The sequence below is a fragment of the Callospermophilus lateralis genome, unplaced genomic scaffold, assembly GCF_048772815.1.
Source record: "Callospermophilus lateralis isolate mCalLat2 unplaced genomic scaffold, mCalLat2.hap1 Scaffold_148, whole genome shotgun sequence".
NCBI lineage: Eukaryota > Metazoa > Chordata > Mammalia > Rodentia > Sciuridae > Callospermophilus > Callospermophilus lateralis.
The window spans coordinates 2,861,718-2,884,405 of record NW_027512614.1 but is presented as its reverse complement, the minus strand read 5'-3'; the positions used below and the strand labels follow the sequence as shown (position 1 = coordinate 2,884,405).

Sequence of the window (22,688 nt, the reverse complement as noted above, 5' to 3'; positions counted from 1 at the left end):
CAAGGGCTTTCCAACACTAAGAGAATAACGAGGAAAGACATGCCGATCCCAGTGCAATGTTATAATAACTTGGGGTGCAACGACCATGTCAAAGATTTACTGTTTAAGCTGTGCAAGCCAGACTTGAGGTGAATTGCCATTTTTTAAAGCTGCAAGAGCTTGGATGATCATAGCCTTATCGTGAGCATTGCGGGCCTTAAGGCGACAGAGAAACCACAAACAGAGAAACATACCGAAGCAACACATTGCACCAAAAATGCTTACCCCCACCCACTCTTTAAAAAAGGAAAAAGCAGAAGATATCCAATCGGTGAATTGACCCAAAGTCACGGGATCAACACGAGTGTTATTCAAGACAGCTATCTGGGTTAGTTGAGACTGAATCATGTCTTCCGCTTCCATGGACCAATTTCCAGCCAAATATTCGCCAATGATGCGGGAAGCATTCCTGGAATCATTAAATCTGACAGAGGTTATGCATAAATGTGCACGTTGGTCAACACAACCCAAAAGCACTAAGTCAGCCAATTCTTCTACCTGAGCTTGGAGTAAATCTATTCTTTGGTTGGCAGCTAAAATCCCTGACAAAATATGTTGATTAATTGTATTTTGGGATTCAAGTATGGTGGAAGTTTGTTGGACAACTTGATTAATGGTGGCAGCAGCTTGTACTTGATTGGCCATAGCCATTCCGGCCGTAACCGCTGCAGCAGCAGATATCGCCACGGCTGTCACTATAGCCGCTGTGATTCCAAAATCTCTGCAGACTCTAAGTAGCTCAACAATAGGGAATTTATCAGGATCCGCAGTGACCGGGATTGGGACAAAAGTTGGAATTTTCATAAACACTGCTACAGTCCAGGAACCATTCCAACACTCAGATAAAAGACAGGTAGTATGAGAACAATCCAGCATCCCCGATGAGGTGGCCTTAGCCAAAAGGAATAAGAAGGGGGATTGGACACAAACCATTGCAGGAGGCAATGTGGCATTATACAACAGAGAGTTGAATGAAACAGATGTAAGTCTATTACCTTGTTCACTTTCCCTAACAGTACCAGAAATATTAGCCAGCCAACTTTTGGCTCCTACCAACTGAGCCAGTGCAGAAATATCGGCTGAAGCCCCCTTTTCATTAGAAATCAGCCATTGAAACCAGGACCAACCTACTCCTGTAGAGGAGCTGTCACTATTGTTAAAGTTATAAACATACCTATTAAGAGAGGGGGAAAGGGAGAAACCTTTAGCAACTTGATGTTTCTCCCAAGAATGATCCTGACAAGGCGTAAATGTTGGGGGGAAATCAAGATTAGGGGAACAGTAAGGAGAGGCCTTGAAATAAGTGGCATTATAAATACTATTAGAAGAAGGAGGCACTGGGGTTAGTGCCTCGGAGATAATAGCCAAGGTAGTTATGTTAAGAGCAGAGCTGCTGTTTGCGGGGGTCTCTGAGCCTGATTGCTTCCCCGAAGCTACCTTGTTCAATACAGCACTGATAATGCTTCCTGAGACCTGATTGGACCGCAATGGGTCCTCCCAGTTAGTCAAATTTTTGGTCTTAAGGCTAATGCAATTAGCGTTTCTAAGGCTGAAACAAAAAACTCCTGTGAGATTAACTTGAGATTGATTAAAAATTCTCTCCATGTCCCCTCTAGGAGAGGCACAGGGAGTAGACATCTCACATGAGGTAGAAAAAAGAGTGGGGAGGACACTAGAATTACCATGAACCGGCATCGGCATTGGCCAGGCCCGTGCCACTGCCCACCACTGCATTGGTGTCGCCTGTGCCATCGGCACCAGCACCAGAGCCAGAGCACTTAGCAGAATGAAGATCCTCATCACAGGATTGTTGTGGTATCTCTTGTTGCTGGTCAGCTGATGTTGAGACTCTTCTTGTCAAGCGTTCCGGGACCCACAATGGTTCCGTACGATCCTGGGGAAAAACACATACAGATCCTCGTGCCCATGTCAGCACGGGGTCAGGGCCGTTCCATTGGCCCGTAAGAACATCCTTCCACTTAACATAGCCAATCACAGAGGGCTGAGGGGACACATGTCTATCGACCACAGAGCGACCATGAATATCCAAATTCAAAAAATTAATGGTAAAGAGAGCTAAGGACAGGCGTTCTTTAGGAGTGTGTTCAGCTCCTATTCCCCCTTTCTGTTTTTGTAAAGTTTCCTTTAAGGTGCGATGAGCACGCTCAACAATGCCTTCTCCTTGAGGATTATAAGACAAACCATGAGTAAGTTGCACTCCCATAGTAGAACAAAAAGCTGTAAATTGTCTGCCAGTATAAGCAGGTCCATTATCAGTCTTAAGGGATGCAGGTGCACCCCATGCTGCCCATGCCTCTAAACAGTGAGTAATGACATTACGTGCCTTTTCTCCCGATAAAGCAGAAGCATGGATAATTCCAGAGCACGTATCAACGGAAACATGCACATATTTAAGGTTACCAAAGTCAGGTATATGTGTCACATCCATTTGCCAAACAATCAATGGCTTCAATCCCCATGGGTTTACTCCATAATTAGGGGGATGAAGAAATGTGACACAATGGGGACATTGCAATACTATCTGCCGAGCATCCGCTCTTGAAATGGAAAAACGCCTGCACAGCGTTAATGCATTAACATGGAAGTTTTGGTGAAACAACTTAGCCCCCTCTAAGGAGGAAGCCAAGCATATCAATTGACCTCTAGTGGCTAAGTCCACACAGGCATTCCCCTGGGATAACGGACCAGGAAGAGAGGTGTGAGCCCTGATGTGCATTGGATAAAAAGAAGCAGTGCGGTTAGAGATAAGCTGTTGAAGCTGAGGAAAGTAAACAGACACATTGTGGGCATCACTAATAGTTCCCACGGCCTCCAGGACTTTTAGTGCTTGTACCACATAGCTGGAGTCCGAAATAAGATTAAAAGGAAAAGAACACTGTTTAAAAACTTCAATAACAATTTGTAGTTCTACCCATTGTGGATTTCCAGGAGCAAATTGATGCTGGATAGGGGGAGAGTCATTAATTACATAAGTTCCCATTCCAGACTTGGAACCATCAGTAAAAATGTTAACAGCCCCCTCTATATTTGGGCATGGAAAACTCTCCTCGAAACACCCCCACCGTACGGCGGCGGGTCCGGAGGATCATTTTTTTTTTTCTTTCTGAGCTCCTGTTTATTTTTGTTTCCTTCTCCCATAGTTAGACTCCCTAGCTGCCGAGACAGTCTCCCGAGCTCCTCCTCCTCATCGTCCTCCTCTTCTGACCCACTTTTGCATGGGAGTGTGCGCAGTGTACTGAGATCTGGATACAAGCGTTTCCTCCCCCGTTTCTCGCTCTGCACATTCCCTTCCTCCTGAAATATTTCACTCCGTGCCAGAGACAATCGCCTCCTCCCCTGTTTCTCGCTTCGCACACTGCCATCCTCCTGAAATACGTCACTGCCTGCCGGAGATAATTGTTTCCTCCCCTGTTTCTCGCTCTGCACACTCCCACCCTCCTGAAATACCTCACTGCCTGCCATTTCTGATCTTTCTTCATGTAATTGCTCTAAAACTTCTTGTCCTTTAGTAAGTGCTTCCTGACATCTGCCATCTGCGAGGCAACTACGGATCATTTTCCAAAGGGGTATCACCCCACCCTCTAATATGCCCTGCTCAGAAGCAAAGTCAAGATCTGTGCCTAACTTATCCCAGCTAGGTAGAGTAAAGCTGCCCGAGAACGGAAACCACGGTGCAGCAATATCTGTCTTCTGTAAAAATCTCTGTAAAGTACTACGTTTCACTTTTAGGCCCTGGGAACGTAACAGGTTATCTAGGGCCAGGAGAAGCGGACTTGAAGATACGGCACCCATGACACAACAAAAGACACACAAAAAACAAAAGTGAAAGTAAGAGCGAAAGTACACAGTGCAACTGCAATAAGATGTAATGCTCTCTCTGGCTTTACAGAGGAGCTGCCGCTTTGATAGCGGGTCCCAATTACCTAGGACTAATCTCCGCTTTGATAGCGGGTCCCAATTACCTGGGACTGATCTCCGCTTTGATAGCGGGTCCCACTTACCTAGGACTAACCGGTGCACCACCCCTGACTGCTGAAAGTTCTGGTTCCCGGGTTTTCAGCACCACTTGTCGCGACCCCTTGCCCGCAAGGAAGACGCAACTCAGGAATCTTCTTTCAGCAGTTTATTCAGGCCCTTGATATTTCTTCTAATTCCTCCTCGGATGCCCCTCCCAGCCTTAATAAAGCATCCCAAGCCCCAATGCGAAGCTGCCACGTGGAACTTTCTCACAGGGTGCTGAGAAACCATGCACCAACTCTCCCAAACAAGGAGTTGTTTGTTACAGACCACAGTGGAGCCAGCGCCATCTTGCAATGGCGACCATAATCTGCAGAAACGGCTCACCACAGCTAGAAAAGCCAGAAATGGGACCTGAACACCAATAATATTTTTCTCTTTATTGACTACTCCCCCCAAAAAGAGTCTGCAAAAGATACACCAAATTATCATATTTTCTAGATATTATATGTCAGATAAAGTTTTTAATTACTTTGTCCAATTATCAACTAGTCCAGACATGTTTAACTTTCAATGAGAACAAAAAACATTTGTCTAGAAATAAGCTCCCAATATTATTAAGCTTTTAAAGTCTTTCATTAGATTGACTAATGCTATCTTTTCTACTCTGATGTACTGTGCCTTATTTTTCTTCATCCAAACCACAAAGAAAATATTGTATGAACTCTTAAAAAGAAAAATATTTTACAAGATCATGTTATTCAAAAGAACATTTAAGGAACAACTATCTCATTTTCCAGCAGCCAGTTAAGTTGCTCTCTATAGATCTGATTAAACTGGTTATCTCAGGTCCACGGTTTAGCAATAGATTTTTAGTTTGAAGATTAAAAAAAAAAAAAAAAAACACTAGCCTGACAACATACAGACACAGAGCAATATATATTTAGTATTTGTTCTAATCAATACTTGCTTAAGGAATAAAAAGTATGCCTTGGGGAAGCTGTGCAAATATTTATATTTCGATAGAGACATGATCATCATTTTAAGAATTATTAGAACAGGAGAGAATGTGCAATGTTTAACAAATAATTTTATACTATAATTCTCTCAGAATTCATGATATTCACTATATACTACTATATTCACTATATACTACTGCTTATTATATTATTTTTTACTAACAAGGAATGGTATGGTGGTAAGAAAACACAAGAGTGTCCAGGAAAGAACACCGAGACCTTAAGTCCTGGCTATAATATAATAACTGGATGTCACTGAGTCTCTGAGGTTGATCTGTTAAATAAGTTTAATAAATAAATTTATTAGAAAATTATTATAAAAACTAAATAAATAATGGTTTTTAAAGCACTTGTAGTATCTTATAATGCAAGGCACCTAAATAGTTGCTCCATTCTCACTCCCAAGCACTGAAGTCTCTTTTACACTCTCCTTCCCATAAACAAAACAAGAGTTATCTAAAATATACTAGAATTTCTTTTATTTATTTTGCATACTGGGGATCAAACCCATGGTACTCTACCAGTAAACCATATCCCCAGCCCTTTTATTTTGATGCAGGGTCTAAATTGCCAAGACTGGCCTCAAACTTGGCAACCCTTCTGCCTCAGCCTCCTAAGTCACTGAGATTCAGGCATGTGCCACAAGGCCCAGCTAGAACTTCTGTTATTTAAAAAAATAATGTAACTTGTATACCACGCTTCAAAATGAACAAAAACACTTTCATCATCTCATGGCTCCTTATGGAAGCCAAAAGAAAAAGACAATGCTCCATTTAACAAAAAAAGAAAAAAGAAGTCCAAAGAAACAGCATCATGTACAGAATTAGTGACACCAGCCCTTCTATTAGACATGCCAGATTTGAATTCAAGCTTTATCTAATTTCTTCATTTACGAAGTAAATGATTTATCACGTGAGGATTAAAACAAGATTGGTTATTCATTCATTTTTTCAGTATGTTCAAATGTTCACAAACATTTCTCATGCATTAAAAATATACTGAACTAGGTAGAAAGGATAAAATCTCTAATAAAACAACCAACCACTATCCTTATGGAAAGTATAGGTAAATGGGAGACAAGGTACTCATCACGTAGTCATAGATCTAATAAACTGCAACTATACTATGTGCTACAAAGATGAGATAAACCATTTTCATGGTTGGGAGGAGTAACCAGGTCAGGGAAGTGTTCTTCAGAAAACAACCCAAGGAAAGAGATCTGAAGAAGTGACTTCAGAAGACAGCAAAGGGAGGGTGTGTATATTGGGCAGGGGGGTAGGGTGAAGTGGGAGTGGGGCGGGGTGGGATGGAATGGGGTGGGGTGAGGGGAGGGGGGATGAGGGGAATGAGGGGGGTGAGGGGGGTGAGGGGGGTGAAGGGGGGGTGAGGGGGTGGGGTGGGGTTTGACAAGTTCAAGAGAAACCAGCTAAGAATATCAATACTGGGGCTTCCCCCATAAATGGTCTACCAGATTACCTACAGTGAAGCTCCAATTTGACAAATCCTACCTCAAACTAAGACAGATACCATATAAGCATATACAAGCAGAAGTAACTTGAAAGTTAACTGTATTACTGATGGCACTGGAGTTAAAAGAAGTCAATATATAGTCATATTCCTTAGAAACCTTGTATAAAAAAAGGAAGATTTAGGGAACAAAAGGAATAATTAGACAATAAAACTATTTTTGAAAAGTTAAACATTCAATAAAATAGTTGAAGAATTCTCTCAGGAATAGAGCATAATAACAAAAATGGAAAATAAGAGAGAAAATAAATTTTAAAAACCAGACCAGGAGACTCAACACATTAATAGAAGGAGTTCCAGAAAGAGAAAAACAAAGGGAAGAAGTAATCCAAGAAATCCAAGGGTATACTAAGAATAGTCCATAATTTCTAAAAACGAAAAGCAAAAAATGAAATCAGACACAAGAATCCAAGAACCAGGATGGCTCTGAGTTCTCAAGCCATATAGGAAACAGGAAAACAATGGATTATGGATTCCGACATTTGCAAAAACAGTTTTCAACCTTTAACTGTATACCCAACTATAAGCACAGAATAATGACATTTTCATAGATACAGCACCTCAAAAAAGCTTACTTTCTATACCTTTCTCAAGAAGGTACTAAGAAAAAAGAAGACATATGATACAAAAAGCTGAAGATCCAGAGAGGAGATGGCAAAAGGAGATCTCAGGACAACTTGTTAGCATCAGACAGAGGGCAACTAGTGGCGTGTAACTCCAAGACAGACATGATGAGGTATCATCACCAAGATCCCAACAATTGTCAATATAGCAGCAGAATTTAAGAACTATATGGAGAAAATAGAATAATCAATTGTTTTGGTGCCAAAGAATGCAGAAGGGGATGAAATATGTTCCAAAGCCAAGACCAAAGATCAGCTTTGCAATAGAAAAAAAAACTCTGGTACTTAAGTCTTCAATATAAAATCCTCTGCTTCTAAACTGTCCATATAATTTAAAAAAAAGATTCTAACTAGGGCATTATCACCTTAACATCTACTCAGAACAATAAGCATTTCTAAATAAGGTACAAAACTGTGGTCAATTCAGTGAGGGAAGCCAATAGAGTGATGGGTGGGAGTTTTCCAATACTGCAGATCCACAGAATTAGCCTGAGGAAGAAATAAGTTAGTCACACTACATTTTTAAGGATCTTCTGCCTCTATATTAAATCAATATTCTAAAATGTTTCATGAAATGAAAAATTAGAAGCATAATCTACCTAATGCTGATTAAAAACAAGCATGGGGACTTCAAAGGAAGTTCAAGAACACCTAACAATCTGACAGTTGGTCAGGTTCATTAATTTTCTCTTTGTTTTTGGCAGAGCACAGGTCCCACAAATAAGGTATTTTTTCCTGGTTTATTGAAGGACATCTTCTTTTGGTGTAGATTCAATTTTGAAAACATAGGGTTTGGGTTAGAGATATAGCTCGGTAGTAAAGCACTTACCTAGCATGCATGGGACCATGGGTTTGATTCCCTATACCACAAAACAAAATGGGTTGTCTGTTTGCTTAAGTGGTGCTAGGATTCAATCCAGGGCTTTCTACATTCTTGGTGCACACTCTTATCACTGAAGCTACCCTCAGACTAAGATTTTAGTTTTGCTGCTGTTTAAGCTAATATTAGCTCATTTTAAAATATGCATGGTAGGGGACACCTGTGCCATTATAAAAACTAAATACTATCGATGAAGAATCAGTCAGTAAAGTAAAACAGAAAGTGAAAAGAAGGCACAGAAATTTATGTCCAAACTGGGTCTTTGATAGGCTGGGTTATTAGAATGAATATCCAAAAATATCTAAGAATATCCTCTTTGTCATCACAAAACCAGATGTCTGTAAGAGTCCAGATCCAGATACCTATATAGTTTTTGGGAAAGCCAAGATTGAAGTTTTACCTCGGCAAGCACATTTAGCAGCTGCTGAGAAATTCACAGTTCAAGGTGAAGCTTTCTCAAACACTGAAGAAAACACACAGACTCCAACTGGTACAAGAAAAGAGTGAAGAGGAAGAAGTTAATGAAACAAGTAAGGAAGCTAAGGATACAGAATTGGTCATGTCACAAGCAAATGTGTTAAGAGAAAATGCGGTCTGAGCCCTGGAGAATAACAGTTAAGAATATTATAAGTAAGGAAATGCTACAATAAATTAACAATGTATATATCTGAAAGCCAGAACCTTTTTCTGGTGTTTCAAAAGGGTAACTACATCTTGGTTTGAAATTTGTACTGTTTTATCATTTAAGAAGTCATGGCTTCTTGCTGGATGAAAAATAAAAACTGGCATTAAGCATATTAAATGTGACAGAGTTTAGCAACTAAATGCTGTCTATGTTTCTAACAACTTTGCTAATGTTTCTAAAGCCTTAAACGGCCTCCACTTACAAATCAACGGAACATTAGATCCCATCTTTGCCAAGAGCCATCTATGAGCCATGGGTAAACTGAGCAGTGGTGGAGCTATTAGGCAGGGAAGCCTGGTATCAGGAACTCCCAATAAGAATGCTTGATTACATGGCCCCCTGCCTAACCTACTGCTCAAGTTCTAACCCAGCTCTGGAGAGGGGAGTGACTTGCTGGAACCAGACAGCCTCTGGAAGATAGGTGCAGATTGTCAAATACCAATCAACCTGTTTACTGCAAGACCTACCACACCAAGAAAGAAGCACCAAATAAGACTCCTCCCATTAAAACCTTATCCCTGTCCTTGATATATTCCCCCTTTTTCAGTTGTCCAGTTCCAGCTCCTATCAAGACTGGAAGACCCATCAGACAATCCACTTTTTAAACTCTAACCTTTAGCTCTGTATTTCTTACTGATTATTTCAGACATTTTATTTTCCCAGGTGGCTCACATCTCCTGAGCAGGAACCTGCTTTGTCTGGGTGTAAGACACCTCAATACACCTTAAGGTTTAATGAGTTACTGTCTTCATGGTTTTCAGAGATTGGCAGAAATACTAACTGCTTTTGTGCTAATTGTTTACAAAAAAGTAATGCTTTGCTATCTTGTTTACTATTATCCTAGCATGATCCTACCCTATGTGTACCTTGTCCAGTTACCCACCAATGGCAACCACGGACCTCTGGACTACCCTGATGCTGAATACCCTTAACTGTCCATGCCCCACCTGATAGAGAATAAAGATTTCAGGTCACTCCCCACCAACTTCTTCCTCTCTCAGAAAGAAGCAGTTGGAGATATCTTGTCCATTTTTTTCCACAGAAATGGAAAGTAGAAATTGACAGAAGAAAAATGTTACAGGGGCCCATTTTGTGCTTTGAATATAGCCCTTGCTGCTCTAATAATAAATATTCACAGCGACAAAAAAATCATTATACGGACTGAGCATCTCTAATTCAAAAATCTAAAATCTGAAACACTTCTGGTCCCAAGCATTTCAGATAAGGGATACTTAATTTGTAGATTATCAGCTTTGATCTAATGGTAGACATATACAGGATATAAGGAATCAAATGCTGTGCAAAAAATCATCTTCAGTAAATGTATTGTTTGAAACAATACATTTTCCTAAAGCAGTCATGCTAGAATGAATGAAAGGCCAATTCTCAGGTAAGTCTGAAGCACTATAATAAGATGCTAAAACATTTAACCTCTATGTCAAATACTCTTTGGGGAAAGGCACATAGAGTTCTCATCTGGATATAAAATAATTTCCTGTCTCATTATTCTAACCTATGTTCTAACCAGCAGAAGTTGCAACAGGACAAATGGCAAAAAAGGGGATTTCAGGCAATAAACAAAAAGGAAAGAAGAAATTTAAAAATATATATATATATATATATATATATATATATATATATATATATATATATATATATATATATTTTTGTTTGAGATGGATACAATACCTTTATTTTGTTTATTTATTTTTATCGAACCCAGTGCCTCACAAGTATTTGGCAAGCACTCTACCACTGAACTACAATCTCAGGCCTGGAAAGAAGAAATTTTTGCAATAAATTACTTCTTAGTCCAGTTTGACATCCTCCAACAGTCCTGCCTTTTGCTAGAGGTCTCAGGAAATGTTCCATCTTTACTTTCAAACAAGGAACTTGTAATTTCTGGATAAAGCTGATCTCTTTTCCCAGAGCCTCTGTAGTAAAAAGACTGCCTGCGCCAGTTGTAACCCCATTTTTAATTGCTGATTTCCTAAAACAAGCAATTTAACTATAGCAATATATGTGTTGAAGAGTCATTAAGAACTACCCATTTGAGAGTGCTGTGTTGAAAATATAAGAGAAAGATAGAATAATCCAATGTTTGGGTTCTTAAGAAAACAGGAAAGAAGGAGATGCAATTCAAAGTGGAGTCTGTCTGCCTGCAAGTAGAGGCAGCCTGACAGTGGGTTAAAATGGTTTTCTTCTTCTCCCCTTCCCCCTTTCCTTTACTTCTGTGAAAGTTCAAAATAAATACAGGTAGTATAGATGAGGAAAGACCAGGATATACAAATTGTAATGCAATCTTCAGTATTTTAGAGTAAAACCCAGAGTAGAAGACATCTTCATATAACCACCAGCATTTTTTGTATGTTCAACTCAAAAATCATCAAATATTAATGCATAATTTCACCTACTAAAGATAAAATCATGGCACTTGGAAAAAATCCAAGTTTTTTTAAAAACAAAAAATAGCCAAAATTCTGGTTAATAAGTAATTCAGACTTTCTTAAGCAATACACTATAAAAATATAAAAAACACACCTTTTTATAAAAATATTTTCATAGTATATACTTTTTTTGTAAAACCTGTTTTAAAAAATATTTTGCAGAAAATAACAAATAACAGTACAACCTAACAAAAAATAAAACTATGCTGAAATACCAGCCTTTCTCTGATAATTCAGAAGGTACTTGAAGATTCTATCTAGCTTCAATATCTCAGGAAATAGCTCAGAAGCAGTTTCCCAGCTTAAGAATTATGTCACACTTTATATATCAATCTTATCTTTTATATATCAATAATCACTATTTAGCAAATATCTTCTATGTCTAAGGAATAATGCAATCCTTTACTGTGAATTGGCTTTAAACATTAAAAATTAATTCCAAATTACTTGAAAACAAAGGTCGGTCACCAATATTGAGCACATTCTAATGAAATAGAAAGTAGCCTTGTTAGTATTCTATACTCAATCCTATGTACACAACACCCAGCTCATGGGTTGTTTGTTTTTAACGAAACAAAATTATCACAGATATTAAAACTGTATTACCTTCATAATGTTAACTAAATCTGTTTGATAGTAGTGATCCTGATGTGCATTTGCTGCTGCTAGTGTAAGAAGATAATCATTCCTTGCGTGGGTAGCTTTGGAATTACACTCAGATCGCCGGGCTTTTAACTAAAACATAATAATAAAAGGAAAAAAATCAGTGCAAACTGATACTGTATGGAAAAACAGCAATTAATGGCTCCCCACCAAGAGGAAAAATAACAATGTGGAGAAAACATTTACATGTATATAAAAATTATACTTCACTATTAAGAAATGAAATAGTACCTGAAAACATGGGGAGAACATTTTAAACCTTTGTTATTAATACTTAACATAATTCCAAAGTTTGCTACAGAACTGAAAAATATTTTTTTGAGTTTATTGAGATGGGAAAATAAAGGTTCTAAATAAAGGTTCCTTATTTTTGAAGACATGGGTAAATCTGGAGGTTTTAGATACTAGTATTTTAAAAATCAACAATCCAAATGTGTCAGAAAAACTTCCTGTTGGTGGGGAGTCTGGCAACAAACTCTGGTCTCTAAGCTTACTTGACAGGTACTCCAGTTTGAGGGCCCCTCAGAAAAACTCACTTGCACCAGCCCAGAAGACGTGGTCTTAAGGTATTAAGTCTGAGTGAAATGATTCTACAGCGCTTCTGAAAGCCCCTGAACTTTGTCTCTTGGACTAAGAGTTAAATACACAGACTACATGAGTTGTAACACATCCAAACCTACCCCTCAAGCAGTCTTGGGAAGCAAGCTATGTCCAGTGTCCACACCTGGGTGAAAAATCCCATCACTGGTAAGGAAAGTTCCTCACTGGGTTATTGACTTTGAAATGCTTCTCTAAAGTAGAAAAAAACCCACTTCCATTCTCAAAAGACCCCAAACTTTTAAAATATAAGGTAAGGTTTCTCAATTGTGAAATATACCTTTCAAAAACTCACCTTTACACTTGCTTTTTGTAAACTGATTCTTGATTGAAAAAGACTAAGTTTAGACCTATATAAAAATAGAAAAGAATGTTTAATAAAATTATATCATAATAAGATTACCAAATGTTATAATTACTAAAAAAAAAATTAATAACCCTTTTCCAAGACACTGTTCTAAAGTGAATTTACAAAGGTCAAAAGTGATGCTTATTTGCCTTTATTTATAAATTATATATATTTAATATTATAGGAAAATAAAAATACTGGGATTAACATATTTAAAATACCCTTAAAAATACAATTTGACCAAGAAAAAAATAAAAATATATTAGTATATTCTAATAAAAAAGAGTCATCAAACTATATGTTATTCCTAGTATCATATAATTCCACACACTTCAGTTCTTTTACAAAAGGTCAGAGAAACCCCAGGGCAACCAACCTGGGGAGACCAAGGTTCTCAGAGCTATGTGTGTCAGGTGGTACAACACCAGAATGCAATCTATAGGCTCTAGAAAGTCCTTGCTTTTGTTACTCCCCTCATTAAAAATGATTTGTGTTTGGGTTCTTGCCTGCCTGTGTGCCCCCTCCCTCCTAAAGGTAATCTGAACTTACTAAGAAGGCCCTTAAGACTCTCTGTCCTGTAAACTTTTGTTCTATTTAATCTTCTCCCACTCTGGTGTTCTTACCTATCTCCCTTGATGCCTAAGTTTTGGGGGGGGGGACTATAACCTGTCAGTCAGCAGTAGTATGCTGCTTTTACTTAAAGGCTAGAGATAAGTACATAGACAAAATCAACAGACAGATGCTAAGGAACAAGCAACAGTCCCACAGCCATGATTTTTTTGAAGCTGAAATCTTTGTCTTAACTGCAGTGTCATGGTGATTGCCATGGGAGAGTTCAATGCATGCACTGGCAGCTATGAATCTTAGTATGAAGCAGAGTTGCAGACCATTTGGGACTAGAAGGTGAAGCAGCCAGTCTGTGTACAGACACTGTGAAGAGGACAACAAAAGTTGCCTCTTGCATTTCTAACAAGAGAGAAAACATTCAGGGATGAATATACAGTTTCCTAACTCCTCCCCACTGCTTTAAAAAAAAAATGGGTCTAAGATATTTCTGTTATTTCCTGCCTAGTTGTATTCCTATTTTATGAGAATTTTTTTGTTTTTATTAATCATATTTCTATTCATTTTGATGTAGGAAAGCTAAGATTACCTATATTAAGATTTGAAAGTACCTCTCAGGGTAAGAAAGACTGTGCTTGAAGCACTGTCATTTCTCCTTTTTAAATAGTCATTATCCAAATAGGCTGACTTGCACATGGATAGTCCAACATAAAATTATAGATTTAAATTTATGGCGTCTGCTTCATTTGCTAATCTGCATACACTTCTTGTATGGTATTTAGGTAGGCATTAACAATAGCATAAAATGTCCTTGAAGATGACAATCTAAAAAAAATAAGGATTTTTAAAAATCACACACTATACAAATAAAAAACTATACTGTGTACTAGTCTTTACCATCTATCCTTCAAATGTTAATGTTCCTTGGGTCTCCAAATTCAAATTCATATCTCACTGTATATATGACTGCATCCCTATAACTGATGGACATCCTATAACCTTCAGAATTCAATTCTCAGTGCCAAATTCTCACATAAGAACAGATATTTGATCACCTCCCAAATATATCCATGTCAGTGTCTCCCAGGCTCTTCAGAATTTACATATCCAAAATGGAACTTACCATCTCCTTCAGACTAACCCTCTTCCTCCTGTAGTCTCTCCTAAAGGGCTTATCATAGCATCCATCAAAACTATATTTACTTCAGTGCTTAGTCCCCTTCCTGATTTTCCTATCTCTGCTTAGAAAAAAACATACTCATTCTTCTTCCAAGAATCTGCCCAAGCATCACTTCTTCTATAAAGGTTCCTTTATCAACAGGCAATAGTAATCTCTCCATTTTCTATGCTTTCAAAACAGTGTTTTCAGATTACTACTCTAAGCAATTAGTGACTAGGTGAGTGTCTTTAGGTAGATAATTTCTTTGAGTTTACTATGAATAGACAAATGATGAAGTTACTTTTTTAAATCATATGCTCTAAATTCCTTGAAGGCACAAAAGCGCACCTAACTTATCTGTGACCCATAGTGCCCAATATAATGACTAAATAAATATTAACTGAATTAAGACATAGAGCCATTTTTTTACTCTGTAGTTGAATTAATTTTCCAGAGAAGTTATACACTGAAGTAAAATGTCTCACTTTGAATTTGGCCACATGAGAAGGCAGTTCCTCGTGATCAGTTCCGTGAAATAGACCTAGTCAAATACACACTTCTCAGGAACAGTCCACCCATGGCTAAATTAGGCATTTGTAGATGCTCTACAAATCTGTCAATTCTCTGTTCTAGAATCCCAGAGAGTTTAAAAGACAAGTTCCTAAAAGCCAGAATGGTACAATAATCCCAACTGAGATCTGCTAACCTCCAGATCTTATTGGAAAGATGGATTTAGTGACTCCATGAATGCATGGGAAATATTTGAATGCTCAAAAAATAAAATAAAAACAATAAACTTAAATTAGAAAAATATTAAATGTTACACTGTAATATCAAGTATTCAGTGAGTATTCATTCATCAACCCATCATACTAAATAAACTTCCCAGGAACCCCTGAATTTTCCTAAGTTGCTGACGAAGTTGCTTAAATTTCTTGCAGATAAAAGCCATTTTAGGAAGCTAGATGTGTTAGCACACACCTATAAATAATAGCTACTCAGGAAGCTGAGTCAGGAGGATAAATAGTTCGATCCCAGCCTGGGCAACATAGAGAGACCCTGTCTTAACAATGACAACAAAACAACATGTTAGAGGTAACACCCTCCTTGCTGGACTATTGGTACAATTGTCCAAACCTTTCTGATTTTATGCCTACGAGTTTGGACTCCTAGATTTTGCAACAATCAGCACTGTGAACAGAAGTCTTAGCTCTCCTGATCACAAGCCTCCTAAGTTCAGTTCTATAACACAGGTTTCCCACCCCCCCACCAATATTTATCACACTTCCTCAAAGTGTCATTGCAAAAATCTCTATCGCTTGATTGGTATCTCCTATTACCAATTGCCAGTTCCTTCCTTTCCTTAATAGGCTCAGGCTAGGGTGGTGGCTCTAAGGTAGACCAATTGCCTAGTGTGCATGAGGCACTGGGTTCAATCCTCAGCACCACATAAAAATAAAATTTAAAAAAAAGTCTCAAAATAAAGGACTATAATTCACATATATTGAAAGTAATATTGACAAAATTGTTAAAGCATACTTTAAAAAGTAGAAGTATGAGAATTACATGTACAATAAAAAACAGTGCTTGGGATAGGGTTTTAAAAGGAGGTCAGTGCTCTTGTTCACTTGATGTGCCATTGTTCCTTCAATGACACCTTGAGATATCATAGGGATTTCAACTATAACTGAATTTTAGAGTCTAGCATGATAAAATGAGGCTCTTAAACCCTACTTTCTGATATCATCATGACTTTTAATAGACTCTCCATAAGTTTTCACGTCTGTAAGTACAATGTTCATTTATCTTGTCTAAATATTCAATTTAAAGGTCAGAGATTCCTACTTTGCCACTTTAACAGATAAAAACCAGTCAATATAAAATGAAAATGGGACCTAAAGTACATAACATATGTAGAACAAATGAAACCAACACAACCTAAGAACAAATCTATATGCTATATAAACAAAAAACAAAGTATTAATTAGCAAAAATAACATTTAACTGCATAATAATTTTCTCAGAAATATTAAAATACATACTTTGCCTCAATGTCAGCTTTCTCTCGCACTGCATGAGCCATCTGCTCAGTCTCAAAGTACTTCTTTTTGCCTTTAGCCAAATCTTTCACTGTCTCTTGTAATTCAGTTTGGATCTTTGTCAACTGGTCCATACACTGTAAAATACAAAAGTGCAATTATTACAATTTTTAGTTTTCAGGCTGACAGAAATGAGTTTGTCTGAAGGACCATGCATTATTCCTTCAGGATGAAAACCCAGGAAAAAAATCAGCACTTTTAATGACTTTCAAATTGCAAATTAGAATTCCATGCACAGCTGGTACTTCCATCTCAAGTACTGTGTCAAATAGTGTCACAGTTTGCCTAACAATCATGACTGACATTAAGGTAAGGCATAAAACGAGCAACCATAAAAGGCTTGCTGTTGCAGATATCATGGCAATAAAGAAAAAAAAGAATAAACCAATTCTGTTATTTCTTCATAATCAATAGTCTCCTTTTTCTTTTTTTTTTTTTAAGAGAGAGTGAGAGAGGAGAGAGAGAGAGAGAGAGAATTTTTTAATATTTATTTTTTAGTTCTCGGTGGACACAACATCTTTGTTTGTACGTGGTGCTGAGAATCGAACCCGGGCTGCACGCATGCCAGGCGAGTGCGCTAACACTTGAGCCACATCCCCAGCCTCTCCTTTTTCTAAGTTCTAAGAAGATAAAATGATTAAGAGCTTAAGTAGTCTACTAAGGTAAATGAATTATATGTATTTTTCTGTAAAACTGTTTAAATATTGAATTTCAACAGTTTTTTGTTATTTTTACTTATTTATTTTTGAAATTCTAGGTTCAAATCTAAATCTCTTTAAATCTGATAACACTATAATGGATATGGTGGCAGTTTACAAATTCTAAATTATTAGACAAATATGAGCCACAATTCTTTCTTTTATTTTTGTGGCACTGGGGGCCAAGCAGAGATTTGTAGATGCTAATGATGTGCTGTACCACTGAGCTAAAACCCAAACCCCCAAATCACAGTTATTTCAAGGAGGGTAGATAAACTCTAGTATAAATGAGAAAAATATGGACAAAGGCACTACTAAGTAAACAGAAGAATGGCAAAAAGCCTTATGTTACTGTGGATCTTGTTCTGATTTAAAAGCAAATATTCACATATAAAAAATGATCCAGAAGGGGCTGGGGTTGTAAGTCAGTGGTAGAGCACTCACCTAGCACATGCAAGGCCCTGGTTTCGATCCTCAGTACCATATAAAAATAAATAAAATAAAAGCAATTGTGTCCAACTACACCTAAAAATAAATATTTTTAAAAAATGATCCAGAAAAGATTATGGCATTATTCTCATTGTAATTTTCATTATAATCTTAAGTCCTTCATAATTATAATGTGTCTGTGTATTCCCAAGTATACAAAAGAAAACTGCCAAAATAAAGAACATTATAAAAAGAACATTAACTTTAATGTTATAGAGGGAGAATATTAAGTTGAAACTGGTTCTCATGGTGACAGAATTTGAATTAGCCTATCTTCCTATAGTCTGGAAAGTGTGAAAATTCGACAAAGCATACCCCGGTCTTACAGAATTGAGACCTAGAAGAGGACCACACCTACATAACTCTCCACTCAACCTGACTTTCCCTCCTTTTAGGACATCTGTTGAATCATGGCACAAAAATAAGATATAAACAGAAAATAGTATTCTTACTCTATTCTGTGGAGATAGTCTGTAGTTCAGGGGATGATGAAAACATCAGGAATTTGTAAGGCAAAGATCTAGAAAGAAGGATATTACAGAGAGGAGCAAGTTCAAAACACTACATGTGATTTTCCCTTGAGTCATCTGTTGATTTCTAATAGGTATATGGAGAATGAAACGCCAAGAAATCCAGCAGATAAAAGTAGCTAATGACTGGTCAGAGATCAGAAGATCAGAGTTGCTGTATGATGCTGAGAAGAAAAGCTAGAGTTCAAGTTTTGTCAGAGTAGAAAGGTCTTGGTGTAAGCATCCCGTACTTTCAGTTAAGACCAAAGAAGTAAAATAGATCACCCCTAAAAAGACCCCCAAAACCAGACCTTACCAGGACAAAGATCTAGCATTCTATCTGCCTGCTAAATATCACCATATTTGGAAATAACATCTTCAAGAACCTTCACATGTTTGATCCACAATGTTCAGCATGGTGAGGCACACTAAAGCCATAGACCAAATAATGAAAACCAAGAAGATCAGCATACAATAAAAAAAAAAACACATAGTGATTCATTTAGTGGAATTATGAAACAGATTAGGAGCACATGGAAAACAGGGAGAATTACAACTGAAAAATGGAATCTAACCTCCAAAAAGTCACATTAAAACTCTGTAACTGAAAAAATACATTAATATTCCAAAAGATAATATTTTTAAAATATTAGGAATAGAAGAACCGAGAATTAATAAATAGCCAAATAGACCAATAGAAGTATATATAGAAAAAAGGGTAGAAATACAAAGTAGAAAAAGTATAAAAGAAATATGGACAGAGTCAAAAGGTCTAACAAAACAAAAGTCATAATAGGAAGATAAAAAGAACAACACGCTGAAAGATTTTTTTTTTTTTTTTGGTACCGAGGATTGAACTCTAAGCCACATCCCCAGCCCTTTTTGTATTTTTTTTAAAGACAGTGTCTCACTGAGTTGTTTAGCACCTCGCTAAGTTGCTGAGACTGGTTTTGAACTTGCAATCCTCCTGCCTCAGCCTCCCAAGCCTCTGAGATTGTAGGTGTGTGCCACTGCACTGGGCTAGAGGATTTTTGTATTGTTCATGAGGTAGTAAAATATTAATTCAAGGTAGATTATGAAAGTTAATTTGGGACTAAGTTTGGGGAACAGTAAAATTACTAAATCAAGGTCATCTAATAAATTAGCATATTGAAATCTCTAAGGTAATTACTAAAAGAATTATAGTATTATAAAATTAGGAAGCTAACAGTGGAGGAAAAATTTATGATAAAAATATAAGAACACTCAACATCATTAACCATTATCAAAATTATAATCAATGAAATAGTACCTCACAACTGTGATGGTGATTTAAAAAAAAGTGGGGGGCTGGATTTGTGGCTCAGCAGTAGAGTGCTTCCCTAGCACATGTGAGGTCCTGGGTTCAATCCTCAGCACCACATTAAAAAAATAAAATGTAAATAAAATAAAGGTATTGTGACCAACTACAACTAAAAAAAAACAAGACAAGTATCGGCAGGGTTGTGGAGAAACTGGAAGCTTCGTCATACATTGTTAGTAGGAATGCAAAATGATGTAGCCAATATGAAGAATCATTCTACTAGTTTTACTACAACTTTTGGAAAAATTGAAAATCTGGGATTGCTATCCAGAAGATTTCTAAATGTGGCATTCTGGGGACCAACAAGTGGAAGGAGTTACTAAAAGATGAAACCATTGGAGAATGCAGAGCTAATGGAAAGAAAGAGTGAGTTCTACTACCATCATCTGAGCCCGTCTTGGATTTGCCAATGTCTGAATAAGTCTTGCAGTATTCAGATATATAAAATAATACAATCTCATTTTGGCTTAAACCAGTTTGAAATAGGTTTTGTTATGTGCAATCCCAGGTTCATGATAGTTATGCCCATTGTATAACATTCAACAACTGCTTTGTAAACACAAATGCCATTATTATCATCTATATCATGATACAAGTTAATTCCTATCAAATCTCAAATATTTCCCCCCCCCAGGAATGTTGTATAATTCAGGTCTGAATCTATCCACCAGTGGAAAAGCAAAGAAGTAGCTAAATTTTTTTCAAGATATTCAGATTTTGGGGGCTGGGTTTGTGGCTCAGCGGCAGAGCGCTCTCCTAGCACGTGCGAGGCCCTGGGTTGGATGCTCAGCACCACATAAAAATTGGGACCCATTGAAGAAGTTGTGGCAAAAGCTGATAAACTGGCTGAAGAGCATTCATCCTGAGAGATCCTCTTGCCAAATTTAATCACTCATCCAGTGTATTTTCCCCTCTCCTTGCCTTTGATCCTAAAAACCACAGTTTTCTGTGTAGGCCACACAAGAGCCTGATTGAAGATTATGGTTCTGTTTGAAGAATATTTAAGGTTTCCAATAAAATATACACCCCTAAGGGGGAAAAAAAAGATTCAGATTTTGAAAAAAGTAGAACTTTTCAGTAATTCAGTTAGATTTGATAAATACAATGGCAACTTGAACCACAATATTTCTGCCTGATTAACAAGTTAAATTGTATTATTTCTCTGTTCTTCCCTTCTATTCCTTTTTCTGCATAATCAGATACATACACATACATGAATGTACATTTTCTTCCAACTTAAGATCATTGATGAGTGGTCACATAGTTTAATCACATAGTCTACAATGAACAAGATAATTTTGGGCAAAGATAAGCCTAAACATTTTTATACAAATGTGTTAAAAGTACTCTACATGGGAGGAATAGATGAATTCTAGATGGGGAAGAGGGGTGGGAGGGAAAAGGAGTGGGCAGGGGATTAGAAAGATGGTGGAATGTGATAGACATCATTGTCCAAAGTACACGTATGAAGACACGAATTGGGTGTCAAATACTTTATATTCAAACAGAGATATGAAAAATTGTGGTATATATGTGTAGTAAGAATTGTAATGCATTCCGCTGTCATTTATTTATTTTTTTAAATCAATTAAAAAAACAGAACTATGAAAAAAGTGCTCTTTTTTAAGAGGTTAAAATTTTATATATACACATATATGCATTTAACACACTTATTTCATGCAACTGAAATCATCTTTGGCAAAGAAGAAAATTAGTATTTTTACAAATGACAATCAGAATTGGAACAATGGATGGATTCTGAAATATTATTTCCTTAAATAATTGCTTTACTATTCTGAAGTATTAATATCTCTATTAAAAAACTTCAATAACTGGGACTGGGGTTGTGGCTCAGAGGTGCAGCACTTGCCTACCATGTATGAGGCATTGGGTTCGATCCTCAGCACCACATAAAAATAAAAATAAAAATGTTTTGTCCACCTATAACTTAAAAAAAGTTATTGATTTAAGACCTTCTTAAAAAAAACTTTAATTTCTTATTAAGTATCATGATAATCTCCATTTTTATTAGTCTCTTTCCAAAAAGGACACAATTCAAACATATACTTTCAACAGCATACTATAACAATCAAATAAGATAATGATATTTTTCCTATGAATTTTAAATTTCTGGATAATCAAATAAATAGGTCCTTTTGAAAAAAAACTTTACTTATGTATATCCTACACAATTCAACTTTAGAGTACACTAGACTTTTAAAAATAAGATTAATTATGCAAAATGGCACAAGTTGAAACTGAGGCTAATTAATACAAACTGTTCTCAAGATATAGTGGACTTAATAACAATTATTTTAATATACATCCAACTGTACCATACTGTGAAACTATACAGGTGTATTTACTTGAGTTATATTTCTAAGGAGTATTTACTGAACTTTCCCAATTTCCATGAATTCAAATTACACTCAGCTTTATCAGTTAATAAAACATGGTTGAGAAATTCTAGTAAAATGACACCCAGAAACATCTGTGACCATATTTTTAAAACATTCAAATTTTTAAAAGCAATTTAGCATAATTTTACAGACTGCAAATGTAGCAGTGAGGTATTAAAATATATAAAAGACACAAAAAAAGTGGGAACATACCCTTTTTAGTTGCTGTTCTTTTAAGCTTCTCACAGTTCTGGCAGGCTCAGAAATGAAGTTTTTATAATTTTCACATATATTGATCCGAGACTGGGCTACCTGCATTTTTCCCTCGAGAAAGGATTTCCAAACAGGATACATGCTCCTAAATTCAAAGAGGGACAGAGAAGTATTAGGCAAGAAAATGCAAGAAAATCTAATCTTTTGCTCACTGTCAAACACTGACAGAATAAATATCTTCTTCAGAACCATAAATGTGTATTTATATTGGCTTCAAGGCAATATTTCAGCATACAGAAAAGCATGGCATATACTCTACCCCACTATTATTCAGCAATGGGGAGTAAAGGAATAAAAAGATTACAATTTGAGACAAAGCTAACACTATATAAATAGTGAATAATTTAGA

At 36.8% G+C, this 22,688-nt stretch overlaps 1 pseudogene; it reads right to left on the bottom strand.

Annotated features, from left to right (window-relative positions):
* Window positions 1-22,420, bottom strand: part of LOC143388641 (F-BAR and double SH3 domains protein 2-like) — a 150,599-nt pseudogene extending 128,179 nt beyond the window's left edge.
* Window positions 22,421-22,688: the final 268 nt, after the last annotated feature.